The 17,562-nt window shown below is 46.6% G+C and overlaps 1 non-coding gene and 38 pseudogenes across 1 annotated transcript; all 39 read left to right on the top strand.

Moving 5' to 3' along the window:
• The first annotated feature begins 196 nt into the window (after positions 1-196).
• LOC140286588 (5S ribosomal RNA) lies at positions 197-315 on the top strand (annotated as a pseudogene).
• A 269-nt stretch (positions 316-584) lies between these two features.
• Positions 585-703, top strand: LOC140286653 (5S ribosomal RNA; annotated as a pseudogene).
• A 656-nt stretch (positions 704-1,359) lies between these two features.
• LOC140286650 (5S ribosomal RNA) lies at positions 1,360-1,478 on the top strand (annotated as a pseudogene).
• Positions 1,479-1,747: 269 nt separating this feature from the next.
• On the top strand, positions 1,748-1,866 carry LOC140286882 (5S ribosomal RNA; annotated as a pseudogene).
• Positions 1,867-2,135: 269 nt separating this feature from the next.
• LOC140286528 (5S ribosomal RNA) lies at positions 2,136-2,254 on the top strand (annotated as a pseudogene).
• Positions 2,255-2,523: 269 nt separating this feature from the next.
• LOC140286726 (5S ribosomal RNA) lies at positions 2,524-2,642 on the top strand (annotated as a pseudogene).
• Positions 2,643-3,298: 656 nt separating this feature from the next.
• On the top strand, positions 3,299-3,417 carry LOC140286719 (5S ribosomal RNA; annotated as a pseudogene).
• A 269-nt stretch (positions 3,418-3,686) lies between these two features.
• LOC140286760 (5S ribosomal RNA) lies at positions 3,687-3,805 on the top strand (annotated as a pseudogene).
• A 269-nt stretch (positions 3,806-4,074) lies between these two features.
• On the top strand, positions 4,075-4,193 carry LOC140286612 (5S ribosomal RNA; annotated as a pseudogene).
• Positions 4,194-4,462: 269 nt separating this feature from the next.
• Positions 4,463-4,581, top strand: LOC140286545 (5S ribosomal RNA; annotated as a pseudogene).
• A 272-nt stretch (positions 4,582-4,853) lies between these two features.
• Positions 4,854-4,972, top strand: LOC140286610 (5S ribosomal RNA; annotated as a pseudogene).
• Positions 4,973-5,241: 269 nt separating this feature from the next.
• LOC140286538 (5S ribosomal RNA) lies at positions 5,242-5,360 on the top strand (annotated as a pseudogene).
• A 269-nt stretch (positions 5,361-5,629) lies between these two features.
• Positions 5,630-5,748, top strand: LOC140286900 (5S ribosomal RNA; annotated as a pseudogene).
• Positions 5,749-6,017: 269 nt separating this feature from the next.
• LOC140286527 (5S ribosomal RNA) lies at positions 6,018-6,136 on the top strand (annotated as a pseudogene).
• Positions 6,137-6,405: 269 nt separating this feature from the next.
• On the top strand, positions 6,406-6,524 carry LOC140286587 (5S ribosomal RNA; annotated as a pseudogene).
• Positions 6,525-6,793: 269 nt separating this feature from the next.
• On the top strand, positions 6,794-6,912 carry LOC140286651 (5S ribosomal RNA; annotated as a pseudogene).
• A 656-nt stretch (positions 6,913-7,568) lies between these two features.
• Positions 7,569-7,687, top strand: LOC140286649 (5S ribosomal RNA; annotated as a pseudogene).
• A 269-nt stretch (positions 7,688-7,956) lies between these two features.
• Positions 7,957-8,075, top strand: LOC140286881 (5S ribosomal RNA; annotated as a pseudogene).
• A 269-nt stretch (positions 8,076-8,344) lies between these two features.
• Positions 8,345-8,463, top strand: LOC140286526 (5S ribosomal RNA; annotated as a pseudogene).
• A 269-nt stretch (positions 8,464-8,732) lies between these two features.
• Positions 8,733-8,851, top strand: LOC140286627 (5S ribosomal RNA; annotated as a pseudogene).
• A 656-nt stretch (positions 8,852-9,507) lies between these two features.
• On the top strand, positions 9,508-9,626 carry LOC140286717 (5S ribosomal RNA; annotated as a pseudogene).
• Positions 9,627-9,895: 269 nt separating this feature from the next.
• Positions 9,896-10,014, top strand: LOC140286759 (5S ribosomal RNA; annotated as a pseudogene).
• A 269-nt stretch (positions 10,015-10,283) lies between these two features.
• Positions 10,284-10,402, top strand: LOC140286609 (5S ribosomal RNA; annotated as a pseudogene).
• Positions 10,403-10,671: 269 nt separating this feature from the next.
• LOC140286544 (5S ribosomal RNA) lies at positions 10,672-10,790 on the top strand (annotated as a pseudogene).
• Positions 10,791-11,062: 272 nt separating this feature from the next.
• On the top strand, positions 11,063-11,181 carry LOC140286626 (5S ribosomal RNA; annotated as a pseudogene).
• Positions 11,182-11,450: 269 nt separating this feature from the next.
• LOC140286702 (5S ribosomal RNA) lies at positions 11,451-11,569 on the top strand (annotated as a pseudogene).
• A 656-nt stretch (positions 11,570-12,225) lies between these two features.
• Positions 12,226-12,344, top strand: LOC140286908 (5S ribosomal RNA; annotated as a pseudogene).
• A 269-nt stretch (positions 12,345-12,613) lies between these two features.
• On the top strand, positions 12,614-12,732 carry LOC140286848 (5S ribosomal RNA; annotated as a pseudogene).
• Positions 12,733-13,001: 269 nt separating this feature from the next.
• LOC140286713 (5S ribosomal RNA) lies at positions 13,002-13,120 on the top strand (annotated as a pseudogene).
• Positions 13,121-13,389: 269 nt separating this feature from the next.
• LOC140286825 (5S ribosomal RNA) lies at positions 13,390-13,508 on the top strand (annotated as a pseudogene).
• Positions 13,509-13,777: 269 nt separating this feature from the next.
• On the top strand, positions 13,778-13,896 carry LOC140286569 (5S ribosomal RNA; annotated as a pseudogene).
• A 269-nt stretch (positions 13,897-14,165) lies between these two features.
• LOC140286802 (5S ribosomal RNA) lies at positions 14,166-14,284 on the top strand (annotated as a pseudogene).
• A 657-nt stretch (positions 14,285-14,941) lies between these two features.
• Positions 14,942-15,060, top strand: LOC140286548 (5S ribosomal RNA; annotated as a pseudogene).
• A 269-nt stretch (positions 15,061-15,329) lies between these two features.
• LOC140286624 (5S ribosomal RNA) lies at positions 15,330-15,448 on the top strand (annotated as a pseudogene).
• Positions 15,449-15,717: 269 nt separating this feature from the next.
• Positions 15,718-15,836, top strand: LOC140286558 (5S ribosomal RNA; annotated as a pseudogene).
• Positions 15,837-16,105: 269 nt separating this feature from the next.
• On the top strand, positions 16,106-16,224 carry LOC140286913 (5S ribosomal RNA). The gene has a single exon (XR_011911326.1). It is a non-coding gene; the product is annotated as a 5S ribosomal RNA (ribosomal RNA).
• A 270-nt stretch (positions 16,225-16,494) lies between these two features.
• LOC140286634 (5S ribosomal RNA) lies at positions 16,495-16,613 on the top strand (annotated as a pseudogene).
• Positions 16,614-16,882: 269 nt separating this feature from the next.
• On the top strand, positions 16,883-17,001 carry LOC140286633 (5S ribosomal RNA; annotated as a pseudogene).
• Positions 17,002-17,270: 269 nt separating this feature from the next.
• LOC140286911 (5S ribosomal RNA) lies at positions 17,271-17,389 on the top strand (annotated as a pseudogene).
• The last annotated feature ends 173 nt before the right edge of the window (positions 17,390-17,562 follow it).

The raw sequence follows: 17,562 nt of genomic DNA, 5'->3' as shown, positions 1-17,562 counted from the left end.
GTCATCTTCAGCTGCTGCTGCTTTGTTGGCAGACACGAAGTGATCTGAGAGTCTCAGTTTCAGCTGCAGAGAATGATCACATGAGGGAAGAAGATTTGCCCACTACAAGTCAGCCTTTCTCGGCAATTATCTGGTTACATAGAGGAACCGTATGAATCCAGTACCTATATAATGCACATTTGTCACAGACATTGTTGCTTACGGCCACACCACCCTGAACATGCCCGACCTCGTCTGATCTCGGTAGCCAAGGAGGGTTGGGCCTGGTTAGTACTTAAATGGGAGACCGCTTGGGAATACGAGGTGCTGTAAGCTTTTTCTCTTCTCTGTACCACCTGCATGTCTTTTGTTGCAACGTCTGATCACCCTGTGACACATGAGGAAGTTGGCCATCTTCAGCTGCTGCTGCTTTGTTGGAAGACACGAAGTGATCTGAGAGTCTCAGTTTCAACTGAAGAGAATAATCACGTCAGGGAAGAAGATGTGCCCACTACACATCAGCCTTTCTCAGCAATTATCTGGTTACATAGAGGAACCGTATGATTCCTGTAGTTATATAATGCACTTTTGTCAGACCCATTGTTGCTTACGGCCACACCACCCTGAACATACCCGACCTCGTCTGATCTTGGAAGCCAAGCAGGGTTGAACCTGCTTAGTACTTGGATGGGAGACTGCTTGGGAATACCAGGTGCTGTAAGCATTTTCTCTTCTCTCTACAACCTGCATGTCTTTTGTTGCAACGTCTGATCACCCTGTGACACATGAGGAAGTTGGTCATCTTCAGCTGCTGCTGCTTTGTTGGCTGACACAAAGTGATCTGAGAGTCTCAGTTTCAGTTGCAGAGAATGATCACATCAGAGAAGATGATTTGCCCGCTACACATCAGCCTTTCTCGGCCATTATCTGGTTGCATAGAGGAACCGTATGATTCCAGTACCTATATAATGCACATTTGTCAGAGACATTGTTGCTTACGGCCACACCACCCTGAATAAGCCCGACCTCGTCTGATCTCGGACACCAAGAAGGTTGTACCTGGTTAGTACTTGGATGGGAGACAGCTTGGGAATACCAGGTGCTGTAAGCTTTTTCTCTTCTCTCTACCACCTGCATGTCTTTTGTTGCAACGTCTGATCACCCTGTGACACGTGAAGAAGTTGGTCATCTTCAGCTGCTGCTGCTTTGTTGATAGACACGAGGTGATCTGAGAGTCTCAGTTTCAGCTGAAGAGAATAATCACATCAAGGAGGAAGATGAACCAACTACAAGTCAGCCTTTTTCGGCAATTATCTGGTTACACAGAGGAAGTGTATGATTCCAGTACCTATATAATGCACATTTGTCACCGATATTGTTGCTTACGGCCGCACCACCCTGAATATACCTGACCTCGTCTGATCTTGGAAGAAAAGCAGGGTTGGGCCTGGTTAGTACTTGGATGGGAGACCACTTCGTAATACCAGGTGCTGTAAGCTTTTTCTCTTCTCTCTACCACCTGCATGTCTTTTGTTGCAACGTCTGATCACCCTGTGACACATGAGGAAGTTGGTCATCTTCAGCTGCTGCTGCTTTGTTGGCTGACACGAAGTGATCTGAGAGCCTCAGTTTCAGTTGCAGAGAATGATCACATCAGAGAAGATGATATGCCCGCTACACATCAGCCTTTCTCGGCAATTATCTGGTTGCATAGAGGAACCGTATGATTCCAGTACCTATATAATGCACATTTGTCAGAGACATTGTTGCTTACGGCCACACAACCCTGAACATGCCCGACCTAGTCTGATCTCGGAAGCCAAGCACAGTTGGGCCTGGTTTGTACTTGGATGGAAGACCTCTTGGGAATACGAGGTGCTGTAAGCTTTTTCTCTTCTCTGTACCACCTGCATGTCTTTTGTTGCAACGTCTGATCACCCTGTGACACATGAGGAAGTTGGTCATCTTCAGCTTCTGCTGCTTTGTTGGCAGACACAAAGTGATCTGAGAGTCTCAGTTTCAGCTCGAGAGAATAATCACGTCAGGGAAGAAGATGTGCCCACTACTTATCAGCTTTTCTCGGCAATTATCTGGTTACATAGAGGAACTGTATGATTCCAGTACCTATATAATGCACATTTGTCACAGTTATGGTTGCTTACGGCCACACCACCCTGAATATGCCCGACCACGTCTGATCTCGGAAGCCAAGCAGGTTTGGGCCTGGTTAGTACTTGGATGGTAGACTGTCTGGGAATACCAGGTGCTGTAAGCTTTTTCTCTTCTCTCTACCACCTGCATGTCTTTTGTTGCAACGTCTGATCACCCTGTGACACATGAGGAAGTTGGTCATCTTCAGCTGCTGCTGCTGTGTTGGCAGACACAAAGTGATCTGAGAGTCTCAGTTTCAGCTGCAGAGAATAATCACGTCAGGGAAGAAGATGTGCCCACTACACATCAGCCTTTCTCGGAAATGATCTGGTTGCATAGAGGAACCGTATGATTCCAGTACCTATATAATGCACATTTGTCAGAGACATTGTTGCTTACGGCCACACCACCCTGAACATACCCGACCTCGTCTGATCTCGGAAGCCAAGGAGGGTTGGGCGTGGTTAGTACTTGGATGGAAGACCGCTTGGGAATACCATGTGCTGTAAGCGTTTTCTCTTCTCTCTACAACCTGCATGTCTTTTGTTGCAACATCTGATCACCCTGTGACACATGAGGAAGTTGGTCATCTTCAGCTGCTGCTGCTTTGTTGGCTGACACAAAGTGATCTGAGAGTCTCAGTTTCAGTTGCAGAGAATGATCACATCAGAGAAGATGATTTGCCCGCTACACATCAGCCTTTCTCGGCAATTATCTGGTTGCATAGAGGAACCGTATGATTCCAGTACCTATATAATGCACATTTGTCAGAGACATTGTTGCTTACGGCCACACCACCCTGAATAAGCCCGACCTCGTCTGATCTCGGACACCAAGAAGGTTTTACCTGGTTAGTACTTGGATGGGAGACAGCTTGGGAATACCAGGTGCTGTAAGCTTTTTCTCTTCTCTCTACCACCTGCATGTCTTTTGTTGCAACATCTGATCACCCTGTGACACATGAGGAAGTTGGTCATCTTCAGCTTCTGCTGCTTTGTTGGCAGACACGAAGTGATCTGAGAGTCTCAGTTTCAGCTGAAGAGAATAATCACATCAGGGAAGAAGATGTGCCCACTACAAGTCAGCCTTTCTCTGCAATTATCTGGTTACATAGAAGAAGTGTATGATTCCAGTACGTATATAATGCACATTTGTCACAGCTATTGTTGCTTACGGCCGCACCACCCTGAATATGCCCGACCTCGTCTGATCTTGGAAGCCAAGGAGGGTTGGGCGTGGTTAGTACTTGGATGGAAGACCTCTTGGGAATACCAGGTGCTGTAAGCTTTTTCTCTTCTCTCTACCACCTGCATGTCTTTTGTTGCAACGTCTGATCACCCTGTGACACATGAGGAAGTTGGTCATCTTCAGCTGCTGCTGCTTTGTTGGCTGACACGAAGTGATCTGAGAGTCTCAGTTTCAGTTGCAGAGAATGATCACATCAGAGAAGATGATATGCCCGCTACACATCAGCCTTTCTCTGCAATTATCTGGGTGCATAGAGGAACCGTATGATTCCAGTACCTATATAATGCACATTTGTCAGAGACATTGTTGCTTACGGCCACACAACCCTGAACATGCCCGACCTCGTCTGATCTCGGAAACCAAGCAGGGTTGGGCATGGTTTGTACTTGGATGGAAGACCTCTTGGGAATACCAGGTGCTTTAAGCTTTTTCTCTTCTCTCTACCACCTGCATGTCTTTTGTTGCAATGTCTGATCACCCTGTGACACATGAGGAAGTTGGTCATCTTCAGCTTCTGCTGCTTTGTTGGCAGACACAAAGTGATCTGAGAGTCTCACTTTCAGCTCGAGAGAATAATCACGTCAGGGAAGAAGATGTGCCCACTACTTATCAGCTTTTCTCTGCAATTATCTGGTTACATAGAGGAACTGTATGATTCCAGTACCTATATAATGCACATTTGTCACAGTTATGGTTGCTTACGGCCACACCACCCTGAATATGCCCGACCTCGTCTGATCTCAGAAGCCAAGCAGGTTTGGGCCTGGTTAGTACTTGGATGGTAGACTGTCTGGGAATACCAGGTGCTGTAAGCTTTTTCTCTTCTCTCTACCACCTGCATGTCTTTTGTTGCAACGTCTGATCACCCTGTGACACATGAGGAAGTTGGTCATCTTCAGCTGCTGCTGCTTTGTTGGCAGACACAAAGTGATCTGAGAGTCTCAGTTTCAGCTGCAGAGAATAATCACGTCAGGGAAGAAGATGTGCCCAGTACACATCAGCCTTTCTCGGAAATTAACTGGTTGCATAGAGGAACCGTATGATTCCAGTACCTATATAATGCACATTTGTCAGAGACATTGTTGCTTACGGCCACACCACCCTGAACATGCCCGACCTCGTCTGATCTCGGAAGCCAAGGAGGGTTGGGCCTGGTTAGTACTTGGATGGAAGACCTCTTGGGAATACCAGGTGCTTTAAGCTTTTTCTCTTCTCTCTACCACCTGCATGTCTTTTGTTGCAACGTCTGATCACCCTGTGACACATGAGGAAGTTGGTCATCTTCAGCAGCTGCTGCTGCTTTGTTGGCAGACACGAAGTGATCTGAGAGTCTCAGTTTCAGCTGCAGAGAATGATCACATCAGGGAAGAAGAAGTGCCCATAACAAGTGAGCCTTTCTCGGAAATGATCTGGTTGCATAGAGGAACCGTATGATTCCAGTACCTATATAATGCACATTTGTCAGAGACATTGTTGCTTACGGCCACACCACCCTGAACATACCCGACCTCGTCTGATCTCGGAAGCCAAGGAGGGTTGGGCGTGGTTAGTACTTGGATGGTAGACTGCTTGGGAACACCAGGTGCTGTAAGCTTTTTCTCTTCTCTCGACCACCTGCATGTCTTTTGTTGCAACGTCTGATCACCCTGTGACACATGAGGAAGGTGGTCATCTTCAGCTGCTGCTGCTTTGTTGGCAGACACGAAGTGATCTGAGAGTCTCAGTTTCAGCTGCAGAGAATGATCACATGAGGGAAGAAGATTTGCCCACTACAAGTCAGCCTTTCTCGGCAATTATCTGGTTACATAGAGGAACCGTATGAATCCAGTACCTATATAATGCACATTTGTCACAGACATTGTTGCTTACGGCCACACCACCCTGAACATGCCCGACCTCGTCTGATCTCGGTAGCCAAGGAGGGTTGGGCCTGGTTAGTACTTAAATGGGAGACCGCTTGGGAATACCAGGAGCTGTAAGCTTTTTGTCTTCTCTCGACCACCTGCATGTCTTTTGTTGCAACGTCTGATCACCCTGTGACACATGAGGAAGTTGGTCATCTTCAGCTGCTGCTGCTTTGTTGGCAGACACGAAGTGATCTGAGAGTCTCAGTTTCAGCTGCAGAGAATAATCACATCAGGGAAGAAGATGTGCCCATAACAAGTCAGCCTTTCTCTGCAATTATCTGGTTACATAGAGGAATTGTATGATTCCAGTACCTATATAATGCACATTTGTCACAGAAATTGTTCCTTACGGCCACACAACCCTGAACATGCCCGACCTAGTCTGATCTCGGAAGCCAAGCACAGTTGGGCCTGGTTTGTACTTGGATGGAAGACCTCTTGGGAATACGAGGTGCTGTAAGCTTTTTCTCTTCTCTGTACCACCTGCATGTCTTTTGTTGCAACGTCTGATCACCCTGTGACACATGAGGAAGTTGGTCATCTTCAGCTTCTGCTGCTTTGTTGGCAGACACAAAGTGATCTGAGAGTCTCAGTTTCAGCTCGAGAGAATAATCACGTCAGGGAAGAAGATGTGCCCACTACTTATCAGCTTTTCTCGGCAATTATCTGGCTACATAGAGGAACTGTATGATTCCATTACCTATATAATGCACATTTGTCACAGTTATGGTTGCTTACGGCCACACCACCCTGAATATGCCCGACCACGTCTGATCTCGGAAGCCAAGCAGGTTTGGGCCTGGTTAGTACTTGGATGGTAGACTGTCTGGGAATACCAGGTGCTGTAAGCTTTTTCTCTTCTCTCTACCACCTGCATGTCTTTTGTTGCAACGTCTGATCACCCTGTGACACATGAGGAAGGTGGTCATCTTCAGCTGCTGCTGCTTTGTTGGCAGACACGAAGTGATCTGAGAGTCTCAGTTTCAGCTGCAGAGAATGATCACATGAGGGAAGAAGATTTGCCCACTACAAGTCAGCCTTTCTCGGCAATTATCTGGTTACATAGAGGAACCGTATGAATCCAGTACCTATATAATGCACATTTGTCACAGACATTGTTGCTTACGGCCACACCACCCTGAACATGCCCGACCTCGTCTGATCTCGGTAGCCAAGGAGGGTTGGGCCTGGTTAGTACTTAAATGGGAGACCGCTTGGGAATACGAGGTGCTGTAAGCTTTTTCTCTTCTCTGTACCACCTGCATGTCTTTTGTTGCAACGTCTGATCACCCTGTGACACATGAGGAAGTTGGCCATCTTCAGCTGCTGCTGCTTTGTTGGAAGACACGAAGTGATCTGAGAGTCTCAGTTTCAACTGAAGAGAATAATCACGTCAGGGAAGAAGATGTGCCCACTACACATCAGCCTTTCTCAGCAATTATCTGGTTACATAGAGGAACCGTATGATTCCTGTAGTTATATAATGCACTTTTGTCAGACCCATTGTTGCTTACGGCCACACCACCCTGAACATACCCGACCTCGTCTGATCTTGGAAGCCAAGCAGGGTTGAACCTGCTTAGTACTTGGATGGGAGACTGCTTGGGAATACCAGGTGCTGTAAGCATTTTCTCTTCTCTCTACAACCTGCATGTCTTTTGTTGCAACGTCTGATCACCCTGTGACACATGAGGAAGTTGGTCATCTTCAGCTGCTGCTGCTTTGTTGGCTGACACAAAGTGATCTGAGAGTCTCAGTTTCAGTTGCAGAGAGTGATCACATCAGAGAAGATGATTTGCCCGCTACACATCAGCCTTTCTCGTCCATTATCTGGTTGCATAGAGGAACCGTATGATTCCAGTACCTATATAATGCACATTTGTCAGAGACATTGTTGCTTACGGCCACACCACCCTGAATAAGCCCGACCTCGTCTGATCTCGGACACCAAGAAGGTTGTACCTGGTTAGTACTTGGATGGGAGACAGCTTGGGAATACCAGGTGCTGTAAGCTTTTTCTCTTCTCTCTACCACCTGCATGTCTTTTGTTGCAACGTCTGATCACCCTGTGACACGTGAAGAAGTTGGTCATCTTCAGCTGCTGCTGCTTTGTTGATAGACACGAGGTGATCTGAGAGTCTCAGTTTCAGCTGAAGAGAATAATCACATCAAGGAGGAAGATGAACCAACTACAAGTCAGCCTTTTTCGGCAATTATCTGGTTACACAGAGGAAGTGTATGATTCCAGTACCTATATAATGCACATTTGTCACCGATATTGTTGCTTACGGCCGCACCACCCTGAATATACCTGACCTCGTCTGATCTTGGAAGAAAAGCAGGGTTGGGCCTGGTTAGTACTTGGATGGGAGACCACTTCGTAATACCAGGTGCTGTAAGCTTTTTCTCTTCTCTCTACCACCTGCATGTCTTTTGTTGCAACGTCTGATCACCCTGTGACACATGAGGAAGTTGGTCATCTTCAGCTGCTGCTGCTTTGTTGGCTGACACGAAGTGATCTGAGAGCCTCAGTTTCAGTTGCAGAGAATGATCACATCAGAGAAGATGATATGCCCGCTACACATCAGCCTTTCTCGGCAATTATCTGGTTGCATAGAGGAACCGTATGATTCCAGTACCTATATAATGCACATTTGTCAGAGACATTGTTGCTTACGGCCACACAACCCTGAACATGCCCGACCTAGTCTGATCTCGGAAGCCAAGCACAGTTGGGCCTGGTTTGTACTTGGATGGAAGACCTCTTGGGAATACGAGGTGCTGTAAGCTTTTTCTCTTCTCTGTACCACCTGCATGTCTTTTGTTGCAACGTCTGATCACCCTGTGACACATGAGGAAGTTGGTCATCTTCAGCTTCTGCTGCTTTGTTGGCAGACACAAAGTGATCTGAGAGTCTCAGTTTCAGCTCGAGAGAATAATCACGTCAGGGAAGAAGATGTGCCCACTACTTATCAGCTTTTCTCGGCAATTATCTGGTTACATAGAGGAACTGTATGATTCCAGTACCTATATAATGCACATTTGTCACAGTTATGGTTGCTTACGGCCACACCACCCTGAATATGCCCGACCACGTCTGATCTCGGAAGCCAAGCAGGTTTGGGCCTGGTTAGTACTTGGATGGTAGACTGTCTGGGAATACCAGGTGCTGTAAGCTTTTTCTCTTCTCTCTACCACCTGCATGTCTTTTGTTGCAACGTCTGATCACCCTGTGACACATGAGGAAGTTGGTCATCTTCAGCTGCTGCTGCTGTGTTGGCAGACACAAAGTGATCTGAGAGTCTCAGTTTCAGCTGCAGAGAATAATCACGTCAGGGAAGAAGATGTGCCCACTACACATCAGCCTTTCTCGGAAATGATCTGGTTGCATAGAGGAACCGTATGATTCCAGTACCTATATAATGCACATTTGTCAGAGACATTGTTGCTTACGGCCACACCACCCTGAACATACCCGACCTCGTCTGATCTCGGAAGCCAAGGAGGGTTGGGCGTGGTTAGTACTTGGATGGAAGACCTCTTGGGAATACCATGTGCTGTAAGCGTTTTCTCTTCTCTCTACAACCTGCATGTCTTTTGTTGCAACATCTGATCACTCTGTGACACATGAGGAAGTTGGTCATCTTCAGCTGCTGCTGCTTTGTTGGCTGACACAAAGTGATCTGAGAGTCTCAGTTTCAGTTGCAGAGAATGATCATATCAGAGAAGATGATTTGCCCGCTACACATCAGCCTTTCTCGGCAATTATCTGGTTGCATAGAGGAACCGTATGATTCCAGTACCTATATAATGCACATTTGTCAGAGACATTGTTGCTTACGGCCACACCACCCTGAATAAGCCCGACCTCGTCTGATCTCGGACACCAAGAAGGTTTTACCTGGTTAGTACTTGGATGGGAGACAGCTTGGGAATACCAGGTGCTGTAAGCTTTTTCTCTTCTCTCTACCACCTGCATGTCTTTTGTTGCAACATCTGATCACCCTGTGACACATGAGGAAGTTGGTCATCTTCAGCTTCTGCTGCTTTGTTGGCAGACACGAAGTGATCTGAGAGTCTCAGTTTCAGCTGAAGAGAATAATCACATCAGGGAAGAAGATGTGCCCACTACAAGTCAGCCTTTCTCTGCAATTATCTGGTTACATAGAAGAAGTGTATGATTCCAGTACGTATATAATGCACATTTGTCACAGCTATTGTTGCTTACGGCCGCACCACCCTGAATATGCCCGACCTCGTCTGATCTTGGAAGCCAAGGAGGGTTGGGCGTGGTTAGTACTTGGATGGAAGACCTCTTGGGAATACCAGGTGCTGTAAGCTTTTTCTCTTCTCTCTACCACCTGCATGTCTTTTGTTGCAACGTCTGATCACCCTGTGACACATGAGGAAGTTGGTCATCTTCAGCTGCTGCTGCTTTGTTGGCTGACACGAAGTGATCTGAGAGTCTCAGTTTCAGTTGCAGAGAATGATCACATCAGAGAAGATGATATGCCCGCTACACATCAGCCTTTCTCTGCAATTATCTGGGTGCATAGAGGAACCGTATGATTCCAGTACCTATATAATGCACATTTGTCAGAGACATTGTTGCTTACGGCCACACAACCCTGAACATGCCCGACCTCGTCTGATCTCGGAAACCAAGCAGGGTTGGGCATGGTTTGTACTTGGATGGAAGACCTCTTGGGAATACCAGGTGCTTTAAGCTTTTTCTCTTCTCTCTACCACCTGCATGTCTTTTGTTGCAATGTCTGATCACCCTGTGACACATGAGGAAGTTGGTCATCTTCAGCTTCTGCTGCTTTGTTGGCAGACACAAAGTGATCTGAGAGTCTCACTTTCAGCTCGAGAGAATAATCACGTCAGGGAAGAAGATGTGCCCACTACTTATCAGCTTTTCTCTGCAATTATCTGGTTACATAGAGGAACTGTATGATTCCAGTACCTATATAATGCACATTTGTCACAGTTATGGTTGCTTACGGCCACACCACCCTGAATATGCCCGACCTCGTCTGATCTCGGAAGCCAAGAAGGTTTGGGCCTGGTTAGTACTTGGATGGTAGACTGTCTGGGAATACCAGGTGCTGTAAGCTTTTTCTCTTCTCTCTACCACCTGCATGTCTTTTGTTGCAACGTCTGATCACCCTGTGACACATGAGGAAGTTGGTCATCTTCAGCTGCTGCTGCTTTGTTGGCAGACACAAAGTGATCTGAGAGTCTCAGTTTCAGCTGCAGAGAATAATCACGTCAGGGAAGAAGATGTGCCCAGTACACATCAGCCTTTCTCGGAAATTAACTGGTTGCATAGAGGAACCGTATGATTCCAGTACCTATATAATGCACATTTGTCAGAGACATTGTTGCTTACGGCCACACCACCCTGAACATGCCCGACCTCGTCTGATCTCGGAAGCCAAGGAGGGTTGGGCCTGGTTAGTACTTGGATGGAAGACCTCTTGGGAATACCAGGTGCTTTAAGCTTTTTCTCTTCTCTCTACCACCTGCATGTCTTTTGTTGCAACGTCTGATCACCCTGTGACACATGAGGAAGTTGGTCATCTTCAGCAGCTGCTGCTGCTTTGTTGGCAGACACGAAGTGATCTGAGAGTCTCAGTTTCAGCTGCAGAGAATGATCACATCAGGGAAGAAGAAGTGCCCATAACAAGTGAGCCTTTCTCGGAAATTATCTGGTTACATAGAGGAAGTGTATGATTCCAGTACTTATATAATGCACATTTGTCACAGAAATTGTTCCTTACGGCCACACCACCCTGAATATGCCCGACCTCGTCTGATCTCGGAAGCCAAGGAGGGTTGGGCCTGGTTAGTACTTTAATGGGAGACTGCTTGGGAATACCAGGTGCTGTAAGCGTTTTCTCTTCTCTCTACAACCTGCATGTCTTTTGTTGCAACGTCTGATCACCCTGTGACACATGAGGAAGTTGGTCATCTTCAGCTGCTGCTGCTTTGTTGGAAGACACGAAGTGATCTGAGAGTCTCAGTTTCAGCTGAAGAGAATAATCACGTCAGGGAAGAAGATGTGCCCACTACACATCAGCCTTTCTCAGCAATTATCTGGTTACATAGAGGAACCGTATGATTCCTGTACTTATATAATGCACTTTTGTCAGACACATTGTTGCTTACGGCCACACCACCCTGAACATACCCGACCTCGTCTGATCTCGGAAGCCAAGCAGGGTTGAGCCTGCTTAGTACTTGGATGGGAGACTGCTTGGGAATACCAGGTGCTGTAAGCTTTTTCTCTTCTCTCTACAACCTGCATGTCTTTTGTTGCAACGTCTGATCACCCTGTGACACATGAGGAAGTTGGTCATCTTCAGCTGCTGCTGCTTTGTTGGCTTACACAAAGTGATCTGAGAGTCTCAGTTTCAGTTGCAGAGAATGATCACATCAGAGAAGATGATTTGCCCGCTACACATCAGCCTTTCTCGGCAATTATCTGGTTGCATAGAGGAACCGTATGATTCCAGTACCTATATAATGCACATTTGTCAGAGACATTGTTGCTTACGGCCACACCACCCTGAATAAGCCCGACCTCGTCTGATCTCGGACACCAAGAAGGTTGTACCTGGTTAGTACTTGGATGGGAGACAGCTTGGGAATACCAGGTGCTGTAAGCTTTTTCTCTTCTCTCTACCACCTGCATGTCTTTTGTTGCAACGTCTGATCACCCTGTGACACGTGAAGAAGTTGGTCATCTTCAGCTGCTGCTGCTTTGTTGATAGACACGAGGTGATCTGAGAGTCTCAGTTTCAGCTGAAGAGAATAATCACATCAAGGAGAAAGATGAACCCACTACAAGTCAGCCTTTTTCGGCAATTATCTGGTTACACAGAGGAAGTGTATGATTCCAGTACCTATATAATGCACATTTGTCACCGATATTGTTGCTTACGGCCACACCACCCTGAATAAGCCCGACCTCGTCTGATCTCGGAAGCCAAGCAGGGTTGGGCCTGGTTAGTACTTGAATGGTAGACCGCTTGGGAATACCAGGTGCCTTAAGCTTTTTCTCTTCTCTCTACCACCTGCATGTCTTTTGTTGCAACGTCTGATCACCCTGTGACACATGAGGAAGTTGGTCATCTTCAGCTTCTGCTGCTTTGTTGGCAGACACAAAGTGATCTGAGAGTCTCAGTTTCAGCTCGAGAGAATAATCACGTCAGGGAAGAAGATGTGCCCACTACTTATCAGCTTTTCTCGGCAATTATCTGGTTACATAGAGGAACTGTATGATTCCAGTACCTTTATAATGCACATTTGTCACAGTTATGGTTAATTACGGCCACACCACCCTGAAAATGCCTGACCACGTCTGATCTCGGAAGCCAAGCAGGTTTTGGCCTGGTTAGTACTTGGATGGTAGACTCTCTGGGAATACCAGGTGCTGTAAGCTTTTTCTCTTCTCTCTACCACCTGCATGTCTTTTGTTGCAACGTCTGATCACCCTGATACACATGAGGAAGTTGGTCATCTTCAGCTACTGCTGCTTTGTTGGCAGACACGAAGTGATCTGAGAGTCTCAGTTTCAGCTGCAGAGAATAATCACGTCAGGGAAGAAGATGTGCCCACTACACATCAGCCTTTCTCGGAAATGATCTGGTTGCATAGAGGAACCGTATGATTCCAGTACCTATATAATGCACATTTGTCAGAGACATTGTTGCTTACGGCCACACCACCCTGAACATGCCCGACCTCGTCTGATCTCGGAAGCCAAGGAGGGTTGGGCGTGGTTAGTACTTGGATGGAAGACCTCTTGGGAATACCAGGTGCTCTAAGCTTTTTCTCTTCTCTCGACCACCTGCATGTCTTTTGTTGCAACGTCTGATCACCCTGTGACACATGAGAAAGGTGGTCATTTTCAGCTGCTGCTGCTTTGTTGGCAGACACGAAGTGATCTGAGAGTCTCAGTTTCAGCTGCAGAGAATGATCACATGAGGGAAGAAGATTTGCCCACTACAAGTGTGCCTTTCTCGGCAATTATCTGGTTGCATAGAGGAACCGTATGATTCCAGTGCCTATATAATGCACATTTGTCACAGACATTGTTGCTTACGGCCACACCACCCTGAACACGCCCGACCTCGTCTGATCTCGGTAGCCAAGGAGGGTTGGGCCTGGTTAGTACTTAAATGGGAGACCGCTTGGGAATACCAGGAGCTGTAAGCTTTTTCTCTTCTCTCTACCACCTGCATGTCTTTTGTTGCAATGTCTGATCACCCTGTGACACATGAGGAAGTTGGTCATCTTCAGCTTCTGCTGCTTTGTTGGCAGACACAAAGTGATCTGAGAGTCTCAGTTTCAGCTCGAGAGAATAATCACGTCAGGGAAGAAGATGTGCCCACTACTTATCAGCTTTTCACGGCAATTATCTGGTTACATAGAGGAACTGTATGATTCCAGTACCTATATAATGCACATTTGTCACAGTTATGGTTGCTTACGGCCACACCACCCTGAATATGCCCGACCTCATCTGATCTCAGAAGCCAAGCAGGTTTGGGCCTGGTTAGTACTTGGATGGTAGACTGTCTGGGAATACCAGGTGCTGTAAGCTTTTTCTCTTCTCTCTACCACCTGCATGTCTTTTGTTGCAACGTCTGATCACCCTGTGACACATGAGGAAGTTGGTCATCTTCAGCTGCTGCTGCTTTGTTGGCAGACACAAAGTGATCTGAGAGTCTCAGTTTCAGCTGCAGAGAATAATCACGTCAGGGAAGAAGATGTGCCCAGTACACATCAGCCTTTCTCGGAAATTAACTGGTTGCATAGAGGAACCGTATGATTCCTGTACTTATATAATGCACATTTGTCACAGACATTGTTGCTTACGGCCACACCACCCTCAATATGCCTGACCTCGTCTGATCTCGGAAGCCAAGCAGGGTTGGGCCTGGTTAGTACTTGGGTGGGAGACCGCTTGAAAATACCATTTGCTGTAAGCTTTTTCTCTTCTCTCTACAACCTGCATGTCTTTTGTTGCAACGTCTGATCACCCTGTGACACATGAGGAAGTTGGTCATCTTCAGCTGCTGCTGCTTTGTTGGCAGACACAAAGTGATCTGAGAGTCTCATTTTCAGCTGGAGAGAATTATCACATCAGGGAAGAAGATGTGCCCACTACATATCAGCCTTTCTCGGCAATTATCTGGTTACATAGAGGAAGTGTATGATTCCATTGCCTATATAATGCACATTTGTCACAGAGATTGTTACTTACGGACAAACCACCCTGAATATGTCTGACCTTGTCTGATCTCGGAAGCCAAGGAGGGCTGGTTCTGGTTAGTACTTTGATGGGACACCGCTTGGGAATACCAGGTGATGTAATCTTTTTCTCTTCTCTCTACCACCTGCATGTATTTTGTTGCAACGTCTGATCGCCCTGTGACACATGAGGAAGTTGGTCATCTTCAGCTGCTGCTGCTTTGTTGGCAGACACGAAGTGATCTGAGAGTCTCATTTTCAGCTGGAGAGAATAATCACGTCAGGGAAGAAGATGTGTCCACTATTTATCAGCCTTTCTCTGCAATTATCTGGTTATATAGAGGAAACGTATGATTCCAGTACCTATACAATTTACATTTGTCAGAGACATTGTTGCTTACGGCCACACCACCCTGAATATGCCCGACCTCGTCTGATCTCGAAAGCCAAGCAGAGTTGTGCCTGATTAGTACTTGGATGGGAGACCGCTTGGGAATACCAGGTGCTGTAAGCTTTTTCTCTTCTCTCAACCACCTGCATGTCTTTTGTTGCAACGTCTGATCACCCTGTGACACATGAGGAAGTTGGTCATCTTCAGCTGCTGCTGCTTTGTTGGCAGACACGAAGTGATCTTAGAGTCTCATTTTCAGCTGGAGAAAATTATCACGTCAGGGAACAAGATGTGCCCACTATATATCAGCCTTTTTCGGCAATTATCTTGTTACATAGAGGAACCATATGATTCCATTGCCTATATAATGCACATTTGTCACAGAGATTGTTGCTTACGGCCAAACCACCCTGAATATGTCTGACCTCGTTTGATCTCAGAAGCCAAGGAGGGTTGGGCCTGGTTAGTACTTTGATGAGAGACCGCTTGGGAATACCAGGTGCTGTAAGCTTTTTCTCTTCTCTCTACCACCTGCATGTCTTTTGTTGCAACGTCTGATCGCCCTGTGACACATGAGGAAGTTGGTCATCTTCAGCTGCTGCTGCTTTGTTGGCAGACACAAAGTGATCTGAGAGTCTCAGTTTCAGTTGCAGAGAATGATCACATCAGAGAAGATGATTTACCCGCTACACATCAGCTTTTCTCGGCAATTATCTGGTTGCATAGAGGAACCGTATGATTCCAGTACCTATATAATGCACATTTGTCAGAGACATTGCTGCTTACGGCCACACCACCCGGAACATGCCTGACCTCGTCTGATCTCGGAAGCCAAGCAGGGTTGGGCCTGGTTAGTACTTGGATGGGAGACCGCTTGGGATTATCAGGTGCTGTAAGCTTTTTCTCTTCTCTCAACCACCTGCATGTCTTTTGTTGCAACGTCTGATCACCCTGTGACACATGAGGAAGTTGGTCATCTTCATTTTCTGCTGCTTTGTTGGCAGACACGAAGTGATCTTAGAGTCTCATTTTCAGCTGGAGAAAATGATCACGTCAGGGAACAAGATGTGCCCACTACATATCAGCCTTTCTTGGCAATTATATGGTTGCATAGAGGAACCGTATGATTCCAGTACCTATATAATGCACATTTGTCACAGACATTGTTACTTACGGCCACACCACCCTGAATATGCCCAACCTCGTCTGATCTTGGAAGCCAAGCACGGTTGGGCCTGGTTAGTACTTGGATGGGAGACCTCTTGGGAATACCAGGTGCTGTAAGCTTTTTCTCTTCTCTCAACCACCTGCATGTCTTTTGTTGCAACGTCTGATCACCCTGTGACACATGAGGAAGTTGGTCATCTTCAGCTGCTGCTGCTTTGTTGGCAGACACGAAGTGATCTTAGAGTCTCATTTTCAGCTGGAGAAAATTATCACGTCAGGGAACAAGATGTGCCCACTATATATCAGCCTTTTTTTGGCAATTATCTTATTACATAGAGGAACCATATGATTCCATTGCCTATATAATGCACATTTGTCACAGAGATTGTTGCTTACGGCCAAACCACCCTGAATATGCCCGACCTCGTCTGATCTTGGAAGCCAAGGAGGGTTGGGCGTGGTTAGTACTTGGATGGAAGACCTCTTGGGAATACCAGGTGCTGTAAGCTTTTTCTCTTCTCTCTACCACCTGCATGTCTTTTGTTGCAACGTCTGATCACCCTGTGACACATGAGGAAGTTGGTCATCTTCAGCTGCTGCTGCTTTGTTGGCTGACACGAAGTGATCTGAGAGTCTCAGTTTCAGTTGCAGAGAATGATCACATCAGAGAAGATGATATGCCCGCTACACATCAGCCTTTCTCTGCAATTATCTGGGTGCATAGAGGAACCGTATGATTCCAGTACCTATATAATGCACATTTGTCAGAGACATTGTTGCTTACGGCCACACAACCCTGAACATGCCCGACCTCGTCTGATCTCGGAAGCCAAGCAGGGTTGGGCCTGGTTTGTACTTGGATGGAAGACCTCTTCGGAATACCAGGTGTTGTAAGCTTTTTCTCTTCTCTCTACCACCTGCATGTCTTTTGTTGCAATGTCTGATCACCCTGTGACACATGAGGAAGTTGGTCATCTTCAGCTTCTGCTGCTTTGTTGGCAGACACAAAGTGATCTGAGAGTCTCAGTTTCAGCTCGAGAGAATAATCACGTCAGGGAAGAAGATGTGCCCACTACTTATCAGCCTTTCTCGGCAATTATCTGGTTGCATAGAGGAACCGTATGATTCCAGTACCTATATAATGCACATTTGTCAGAGACATTGTTGCTTACGGCCACACCACCCTGAACATGCCCGACCTCGTCTGATCTCGGAAGCCAAGCAGGGTTGAGCCTGCTTAGTACTTGGATGGGAGACTACTTGGGAATACCAGGTGCTGTAAGCTTCTTCTCTTCTCTCTACCACCTGCATGTCTTTTGTTGCAACGTCTGATCATCCTGTGACACATGAGGAAGTTGGTCATCTTCAGCAGCTGCTGCTTCTTTGTTGTTAGACACGAAGTGATCTGAGAGTCTCAGTTTCAGCTGCAGAGAATAATCACATCAGGGAAGAAGATGT

This window comes from Leuresthes tenuis, unplaced genomic scaffold (assembly GCF_036924035.1).
Source record: "Leuresthes tenuis unplaced genomic scaffold, fLeuTen1.0.hap1 SCAF_98, whole genome shotgun sequence".
Lineage (NCBI taxonomy): Eukaryota > Metazoa > Chordata > Actinopteri > Atheriniformes > Atherinopsidae > Leuresthes > Leuresthes tenuis.
Note: the sequence above shows the minus strand (reverse complement) of the source record. Positions and strands in the feature narration are given on the sequence as shown.